At 41.2% G+C, this 10,440-nt stretch overlaps 1 pseudogene; it reads left to right on the top strand.

Moving 5' to 3' along the window:
* Positions 1–5,690: 5,690 nt before the first annotated feature.
* On the top strand, positions 5,691–6,649 carry LOC110150735 (olfactory receptor-like protein OLF4; annotated as a pseudogene).
* Positions 6,650–10,440: the final 3,791 nt, after the last annotated feature.

The raw sequence follows: 10,440 nt of genomic DNA, 5'->3' as shown, positions 1-10,440 counted from the left end.
GATCCCCTGGAGGCGAGTATGGAAACCCACTCCAGTATTCTTGCCTGAAAAATCCCATGGACTGGCGAGTTACAGTCCATGGGGTCACAAAGAGTTGGACACGACTGAGCAACTGAACACACACGAGGCATAAAGTGCTTCCAGTAAAAGTAGAACTATGTCCAAGTATCTTATTAATGGTTTGAGTAGAGAATTATTATATTAGTGATGTAAGGATATAAAGTATAATTAGGACATTTCTTTCTAATTTTTTTGATGGAGCATACTTGACCATGTTTCAATATTCATGAGAAAGACATCCTGGGATTCCCTGGGAGCTCAGTGGTGAAGAATCTGCCTTCTAGTGCAGGGGACATGGGTTCGATCCCTGGTCAGGAAGATCCGACTTGCCTTGGAGCAGCTAAGCCTGCCCACCACAACTACTGAGTCTGTGCTCTAGAGCTCAGGAACCACAACTAGGCGGTCCTCACACCCGAGAGCCCATGCTCTGCAATAAGAGAGGCCCCCGCAAAGAGAAGCCCATGCGCTGCAACTAGAGAAAAACCACATAGCAACAAAGACTTAGCACCACCAAAAATAAATAAGTAGATATGCACACCAAAGAATGCCTGTGAATGCATCCTCGCAACAGTATTTGCCAGATATATACACTTCAGAGTATCTTCTGTGAAAAAATATTCACATGTAAAGAGGGGTGTGCGGACGAGCTTGTTGTTATAGTCGCTACCTTGTGTCCAACTCTTTGTGCCCCGTGGACTGCAGCCTACAGGCTTCTCTGTCCATGGGATCTCCCGGATAAGAATACTAGAATGGGTTGCCATTTCCTCCTCCAGGGGATCTTCCAGACCAGGGACTGAACCAGTGTCTCCTGCAGTGGGAGGCGGCTTCTTGACCACTGAGCTGCCAGGGAAGTGCTAATAAGCTTACCTTGCGATTGTTTCATTACCTCTGAGGGTGAATATGTGTGTGGATTTGTCAGCCATTCACTTTCTCTATCTTAAATGATGTATGTGAGCCGTTTGCTTTTCTATAGTAGGATCAGAATAGAATTCCTATCTTTGAGTACAATCTTTCAAAGAACTGGAGATGTTTATTAATCGTTAAGATGTTGTTTCATTGTTAAATCATGTCCGACTGTCTGGGACCCTAGGACTGTAGCCCACCAGGCTGTTCTGTCCATGGGATTTCCCAAGCAAGAATATTGGAGTGAGTTGCCATTTCCTCCTCCAGGGGATCTATCTTCCCAGACCAGAGATTGAACCCATGTTTCCTGTATTGGCAGGTGGAGTCTTTCCCACTGCACCACCAGTGCAGTCATTGTTCCTACCTTTTATCCCATTTGCCTTTTTTTCAATTTTCCTTCTTACTCAAAATTTCTCACAGACCTGCCTCAAATCACAAGTATGACGATGAATTCATTATTTTTATGGCTGTCCAGCAGGGCAGGGTGTGCCTCAACTACTGACACTTTAATGGTCTTTCATATCCTTTGAGCTTCCCTGGTAGCTCGGCTGGTGAAGAATCTACCTGCAACGTAGGAGACCCGGGTTCAATTCCTGGGTTGGGAAGATCCCCTGGAGATGGGATAGGCTACTCACTCCAGTATTCTGGCCTGGAGAATTCCTCGGACAGTATAGTCCATGGGGTTGCAAAGAGTCAGACACGACTGAGCGACTTTCACTTTCACTTTCATATCCTTTATCACTAAGTTGCTATTATACCAAAGCTACACAATACATTGAGATAGTGAAGTTCAAACTCTGATTCTAACTATGGGTGGTTTCATCCCCCAGGGATTTTTGTCTGTCACACATGGAAGGCTCTGTAGGTCAGGGATGCTGTAAATATCCTTCAATGCACAGGGCAGATGCCACCACAAACAGTGATCTGGCTCAGAATGTCAATGGTGCCAACACTGGAGAACCCTGAGTTAAAGTATATCTGTATTTTGAAGGTTTATAGCTGTCTTCAGATTGTTCCCTAAAATACTGTAACACTTCACATTTCTTCCAGAAAAATCAGAGTCTCCTTTGCTACTAGTCCAGAAGTTCTCAGCTCAGATTTGACCAGTCTTCAAGATTTTTCCCAGGACCATGGTGGGAAAGAGATTTCTTGTTGCTTTCTTAAACTACATACTGAGCTAGAGCAAAGATTTATATATTTGGCCACCTTTTTGATTTGCTTATTATTATTATGTGTGGGCTTCTGTGGTGCCTCAGTGGTAAGTTCGAATTCACCTGCCAGTGCAGGAGACGTGGGTACATCCCTGGGTCGGGAAGATAAATTCCCTGGAGAAGGAAATGGCAACCCACTCCAGTAGCCTTGCCTGAAAAATCCCATGGACAGAGGAGCTTGGCGGGCTAGTCCATGGGGTCACAAAAGAATCAGACACGACTTAGTGACTAAACAACAAAAACAATAATTATTATTATTATGTACACATATTAGCAACTGAACAACAACACATATTATATGCCCATTTTTCTACAGATACAGCCTTCCAAATAATTCTTTAAAATGGTTGTTTTTCAGTTGATTTATGAGGCATATATTTGGCCTTAATTTTTTTAAAATTTTATTTAGTTATATAGGTCTGTTGTCTTGTTTCTGAGTCTTTTGTATTATTTAAGGTGATTTCCAGCCCCCATTGATATTATATATTTACATGTCAAAGTGTTCATCTAAAATGTGCTGGCTATTCTTACACTGAGGATGTAATCTCCCTAATATTTGTAAGATGTTTGAAGTAGGCAAGAAACCAATTTTTACAAGATAGATATTTATGCCAGCTTTAGGAACATTTCAGTCTTTCCAAGTAAATTGAAGTGCAACCTTGACATATATTAAATGTCCATATATAAGGAGACCTAAGTTCTGATTTATTCAACAAATAGTAACTGAGCATATGCTACATGCCAGATTACTCTAGGAACATTATATATCATATTATTTTATATTTTGATCATTGCCAATTTAATTAATCCATATTGATAACAAATTTTTGCTATTACATTTCTTCTTCAATTAATTTTCAGTGCTCCATTCAATTCTGTTTACCACAGTTTTGAAACCATGCTATTTAACTTGGTTTCATTCTCTATGTTATTCTTTTTATCTCCTAACTTTTCATTTATCGAAGTTCGTTTTTATACAAATGCACATATATTTACATACTCAGTTAAAATGCAAAGATGAATAAAACAGTGGAAGTCCCTACATGTATGGATCAAGCATTATAATTGGGAAGACAGAGTGCAATGAAGGAAATAAGTGTATAATACAATGTCCCCAGATGACTAATATGAAGAAAGTTAGTGAAAAGGTTGAAACTCATGGTGTATCCAGGTTTTATGTGGATGGACCATTGATCCTTTGGGCAAAGATCAGAACTAGGGCTAGAGTGCACTCTTAGGACTCATCAAAAAAAAAAAAAAAAAAAAAGATTAAAATCCAAGAATAGCAACAACAACAGAAAAAAAGATGTCACGTATGAAAAGGGAGAAAGAGGCTTGCTTCTCTGCTTTCATATAAAAACATTTAGTCAAATGAAAATGAAATAAGAACAGGAAAAACAAGCTTTGCCACTTGATATTAAAAATGGCCAATGTTCAATTCCTATCCATTGTGCTTTGTAAGTATCCTTTTGTGAAGTGCTATTTTGTTCCCTTTGCTCATTTTCTCTTGGGTCATGCAATCCATAAGTAATAACCATAAGTTATTACTACTCTGGATAAATTTATTTTTTCTTTTTAATAATTTCTGCTGGGCATCAAGGGAATATAATAGCATGTTAAATGTTATAAGAACCAAGGAAATTTTCTTAGCACAGTCTCTCAAGGACCATTTGAGTTTATTAGATCTGTATTATTTCATTTCCATTCTCTATTTCTCTCTCTTTTTCTCTCATATGTAGAATTATATATTGTTGTTGCTATTGTTCGGTCACCAAGTTGTGTCTGAATCCTTGTGATCCCATGGACTGCAGCACACCAGGCTCCCCTGTCCTTCACTATCTCTCGGAGTTTGCTCAAATCCATGTCCATTGAATCGGTGATGCCATCTAATCATCTTATTCTTTGCTACCCCCATCTCCTTTTCTTTCAGTCTTTCCCAGCATCAGGGTTTTTTCCAATGAGTCAACTCTTCGCATCAGGTGGCCAAGTTGTTGGAGCATCAGCTTCAGTATCAGTCCTTCCAATGAATATTCAGGGTTGATTTCCTTTAGGATTGACTGGTTTGATCTCCTTGCAGGCATATATGTATACTCAGTCATGTCCAACTCTATACAGTCCATGGGATTCTCCAGGCCAGAATAGTAGGTAGCCTTTCCCTTCTCCAGGAGATTCTCCCAAACCAGGGATCAAACCCAGGTCTCCTGCATTGTGAGCAGATTCTTTACCAACTGAGCTATCAGGGAAGCCCCCTATATGTATATATCCAGATTTAAAGATACAATACAGATATATAATATAGTTGTACACTGGAAAAAAAACTATATGCCTTTAATACATGACACAAAATGGTCATACCAAAATTAAATGCCAAGTTACATTGATACCTGGGAAAACTACAAAGTGGAATTTCTGAATGTCATTTGTACATAATCTGATCTGATCAACTTGAGTTGTGTCTAACTCTAAATCATTTGTGATTGTTAAGGGTGAAAAATTCTTGGAAATAACACAGCCTAGGAAGCCAGGGTCTTACTGTGTGTCTTTTGCTTTCTTGCCTTGTGAAGGGTGAGAAGTCTTCAGGGCAGGGGTACTGAGCTCACATATTCCAAAATGATTCTCACACATAGAGGCCAGAACTCAATCAGCGAAAGGTACTAAAGAAGAAATTCATTTAAACATATAGGCTAGGACTTCCCTGGCGATTCAGGGATTAAGAATCCACCTCCCAATGCAGGGGATGGAGGTTTCAATCTCTGGTCTGGAAACTAAGATCCCACAAGCCACAGGGCAAATAAACCCATTCACCACAACTAGAGAACCCATGCACTGCAACTAGAGAAGATTACACACTGCAATGGAGACCCAACAGAGCCCCCTCCCAAAAAAAAATGCAGGCCACCTTTGCAACAATTTCATAAAGTGCTAGAGAAATGTAATACGGAGGAGGGACTCCTTGTAACTTGCAGTCTCACCAGCAGCAAGGAGACCCCCTTGCTCCTCAACATCCTCTGACACCTTCTCTCCTCACTTTCCCTCCTTCTCACTTCCCTCACCACACTGGTTTCCTTTTTTCAACTAGAACATCTTAAACAAGCACCTTCCCCAGGGCCTTTGCACTGGCTGCTCTCCCTGCCAGGCACACATTTCTCCTGATAAGTTCATGGCTCTTGCTCTCTCTTCCATGAGGTCTCTGTTCAAATGTCACCTTATTTGCGGTCTTACCTGAAGACCCATAAAAATAGCATCCTTTCTTTACTCTTTCCTTTACTCTTACTCTCATTTTATTCATAGTATGTGTCACCATATGACATGCTACATATATTTTTATTTGCTATATTGATTCTCCATGACTGGATTTCAGGAGCTTTTGATTACCAAAACACTGTACTCATTGCATGAACAAAATATTGACATTAACTTCCTAATTGCAAAATATATAAGGTAGCATTTCAACAATGTGAGTAATGTTCACTTGCATGAAAATTAGTCACCTTTTTTCCCTTTACTTGTAGTCACTTCCACTACATGGCACCAACGAACATCACAAGAGTTTCAGAATTTCTTCTTCTGGGATTCTCAGAGGAACCAGAACTGCAGCCCTTCATATCTGGGCTTTTCCTCTGCATGTACCTGATCAATGTGTTTGGAAACCTGCTCATCATCCTGGCTGTCTCAGACCCCCACCTCCATACCCCCATGTACTTCTTCCTCTCCAACCTGTCCTTTGTAGACATCTGCCTCACCTCCACCACCATCCCAAAAATGCTGTGGAACATCCAGACACAGAGCACAGTTATCACCTACAAAGGCTGCATCACCCAGATGTTTTTTTTTATACTGTTCGCAGGGTTAGATGACTTCCTTCTGACTGTGATGGCCTATGATCGGTATGTGGCCATCTGCCACCCCTGCACTACACGGTCATCATGAACCCCCAAATCTGTGGAATTCTGCTTCTGGTTAGCTGGGCCATCAGTGTCCTTCATTCCTTGTTACAGACCTTAATGGTGTTGAGACTGTCCTTCTGTGGAGAGCTGGAAATCCCTCACTATTTCTGTGAACTCAATCAAATGGTCCAACTTGCCTGTTCTGACAACTTTCTTAATGACATGGTGATGTATTTTGCAGCTGGGCTGCTGGCTGGTGCTCCCCTGTCTGGGATATGTTACTCTTACTCTAAGATAGTTTCCTCCATATGTGGAATCTCATCAGCTCAGGGAAAGCTTAAAGCCTTTTCCACCTGTATGTCTCACCTCTCTGTGGTCTCCTTATTTTATTGTACGAGCTTAGGAGTGTACCTTAGCTCTGCTGCTACACAGAGCTCACACTCAAGTGAAATTGCCTCGGTGATGTACACTGTGGTCACACCCATGCTGAACCCCTTCATCTACAGTCTGAGGAACAAAAACATAAAAAATGTTCTGCAAGCATTCTTCAGAAAAGCAGCTATAAAAAGGCCATTTGTCTTCAGCTGAAGAAGCCTACCTGACTGAAGGGTTAAAACCAGAGCCAGAAATTACAGATCTTTTTTCAGATTCTTTCATTAGATTGAAGAAGTAGGACATGCTCCTTTTATTTATTTCCTAGAAGTTAAATTTCTTTGAACTCCTCCATATAACTTAATTTCACTCACTTGAATAAGATTTGTGATCTTTCTCATTTTCAAGAGTCTTTCTGTGTTATGGTTTTCCCACTCTCTCAAATTTATTCTCAACATTGGATCTAAACAATTTGGGGAATTTCCATTATCATGTGATTAGCTATATTCCTTGATACAAATATATTATTATGTCATGCGTGCAGGCATACTCAGTCTCTCAGCTGTGTCTGAGACTTTGCTGTCCCACAGACTGTAGCCCACCAGGCTTCTCTGTACTGGAGTGGGTTGCCATTTCTTACTGCATAGGTCATGTATATGTGGAATCTTTTTGAAAAGCCAAAATTATGCAAATAGAGAGTAGAATAGTGGTTGCCAGGAACTGAGGCTTTTGGAGAGATGTTAATCAAAAGGTACAAGCTTCCAGTTAAAAATGAAGATGTCTTGAGGAGCTAAGAGAGCATGGTGACAACAGCTAATGATTCTCTATTATATCTTTGAAAGTTGCTAAGAGAGTAATTCTTCAATGTTCCACCATAAGAAAAAAAAATGATAATTTTTTTCAGGTAATGTTAGCTAAATTTGTCATGGTAACTATTTTAGAATACATAAGTATATCAGATCATTACATTGTTGACTGAAAACAGCATCTCAAGTACCCTGAGCAGAGAGCTCCCAGGAGACGGGGGTAGGAACCAGACCATGCAGAAGTTTTGCAACAAGGGGCAGATAGTCCGAACGTCAAAAGATTTTTTGTAAATTAAAGAAAACTAGAAATCCCAAGTTAAGGACAAAAATTAGTGATGAAATATCTTCCAAAAATTAGTCAAATTCCAGACCAAGAGGAGGAACTGAGGAATGGAATATTTCCTGCCATATCAGTAAACAACAGATGTCAATAATCAGCAATTTCAGCCACCACAGAAGGTGAGCTGGTGAACGGGTGAGCCCTGAGGGAACTCAGGAAGGAAAGATTATCTGCCATCTCAGTTCAGTTCAGTTCAGTCGCTCAGTTGTGTCTGACTCTTTGCAACCGCATGAACCGCAGCACACCAGGCCTCCTTGTCCATCACCAACTCCCGGAGTCCACCCAAACCCATGTCCATTGAGTCAGTGATGCCATCCAACCATCTTATCCTCTGTCGTCCCCTTCTCCTTCTACCCTCTAGCAGCCAGCAAACTGCTACCATTCCCTATGGTGAGCCCCAAGGAAGCTCAGGATGTGAAAAACACAGAATGAAAGTGAAACTGTCAGTCACTCAGTTGTGTGTCTTTGAGACCCCATGCCCTGTAGCCCTCCAGACTCCTCTGTCCATGAATTGTCCAGGCAAGAATACTGGAGTGGGTAGCCAGTCCCTTCTCCAGGGGATCATCCCAACCCAGGGATCAAACTCAGGTATCCTTCATTGCAGCTAGATTCTTTACCATCTGAGCCACCAGGGAACCCCAGATAGCTGAGGTGCATATCAAAGGAATAAAGTCTCATGCTTTGTCAGAATTCATGTCTCCTCAGACAATTCACTTCTGAGTGTTAGACAAGAGCCCGGTCTCAGGCCCTGGAGTGGTCCCCTTCCTGCAACAGATTACTCCTGGAGGCTCCAGGGAAGAATATGTTTCTTGTCCTACTCCAATTCCTAGAGAATACTTGCATTCCTTGACTATTGCCACATCACCAAAGTTAACAGCTTAAGATTTTCAAATATCTCTATGAGTTCAATTCTTCTACCTCTCTCATCCATGTTTAGAGGATCATTGATTAATAATCATGGCTAATTGTCTTAAAGTGACTTATTAGGAACTTTATTCAACTAACCACCTTAATTTAAACATCCCTGCTATGTAAAATAACATATTCAAAAATTATAAGGATATGAACATGGACATCTTTTGGAAGCCCTTATTCTGCCTACTACACCAACTTTCCCAGAAGTGCATTATTTGGGGTGATTCAAGGGCCCTTTTTGCCTTTTCATACTGTTCATGAGGTTCTTATGGCAAGAATACTGAAGTGGGTTGCCATTCCCTCCTCCAGTGGACCATGTTTTGTCAGAACTCTCTACTATGACCTGCCTGTCTTGGGTGGCCCTGCATGGCATGGCTCATAGCTTCGTTGAGTTACACAAGCCTCCTTGCCACGATAAGGCTGTGATCCATGAATGGGACACAAATTGGACATAGTTTTTCACAGCCTCTGGAATGAATGCACATGCGTTTCTTCAAAATTTCATACAAAGATGATTTGCAATAGAGAACATGTGAAACTCTGTAGAAGACTCTAAAACATAACCACAGCCTTGTTTACTCAACAAATGGTCAAAATCCAGTACCTGTATCATCAACACCACCAGGCAAGATCTGCTGATCAGAAGCTGCTTTTGAACCTGCATCTGGGTGGCTGGTATGAACAGTAATGTGGGAAAGTGCTGGTCTAGGTTAGGTTTAATCATTTTCTCACTGTTTTCCTTTGGGGCAGGATCATTATTTGGGTTGGGTGGTGATTGGGCATTATTGTATGACTGTTTAGCAGCACCTCTTCAGACATGACCAAATATCACCCAGGGTAAAAGTATCTCTGACTGAGAACCACTGTCCCAGCGTTTGAAAGCTGGAAACAACTGGAGAATTCCAGAAAAGGTCTCATACCTTACTCAGAGTATAACTGGCAGATCACTAATCCCTAAGAAGCCCGTTTCTGCAATGGAAAATGGAGTTCATAGAAGTACTATCCTTCCCTGGAGGCTCAGATGGTAAAGAATCCACCTGCCGATGCAGGAGACGCAGGTTCAATCCCTGGGTTGGGAAGATCCCCTAAAGGAGGAAATGGCAGCCCAGTCCAGTATTCTTGCCTGGAGAATTCCATGGACAGAGGAGCCTGGCAGGCTACAGTCCATGGGGTCACAAGAGTCAGACACAACTGAGTGGCTAGCACTTTACACTTACCACATAGAATGGATTTTTCTAAAAATTAAGCTGTAGAAACCCCAAAAGGGAGCTAAGATCTATGTGTTTCTTATAATTAAAAACATTTTCTAATGAAGAACTAACTGACAGGTCTTAACTCTTGCTTTAAGTGCAAAATTCCTAACATTTTTGACAAAACTGTAATGAATTCAAGCAGTATACTGCCCAAGGTTTTACATTAAAAGAACAAATTTATCCCACTGCTTGAAGGTAAGAATAGTAATTTTCTAGAGATATTAGGGGCTGGGACCCACCAGGAGTAAACGCTTTGATCACAGACCTAGCCAAGACAGAAACCTCAATCTTAGACCCTGGAGAAAATGTGGACTCGGGATTGGGATGGGACCTTAAGTTTTACTCCCCCAGGACAGGAAAGATCATGGAGAGAAGTAATAAATACTATATCCATCTGACATTGTCACCTAGAAACAGAAAACAAAAAGAAAGTTTTCCTATCTGTCCAGAACAGTGTCCCACAGGGATATCAATTATTAGAGATGGTACTAACAGGAGGGAATTGTACCTAATGAGCAGACATGGGGAGCTATAAATATCTCCTCCGCTGCATCCCTCAGCCTGAGCAACCTTGGGATAGACAGGACATAGCTGTTGCTTGCAGACTCATAATTCAACTAGAAGACCAATGCTTGACTCCATCCCATTGTCTTGTCTGGAAACAGAGCTTCTGTCTCCATCGTCAGTAATCCA

The sequence above is a fragment of the Odocoileus virginianus genome, chromosome 3 (genome assembly GCF_023699985.2).
Source record: "Odocoileus virginianus isolate 20LAN1187 ecotype Illinois chromosome 3, Ovbor_1.2, whole genome shotgun sequence".
NCBI lineage: Eukaryota > Metazoa > Chordata > Mammalia > Artiodactyla > Cervidae > Odocoileus > Odocoileus virginianus.
This window is presented reverse-complemented; position numbering and strand designations above follow the sequence as displayed.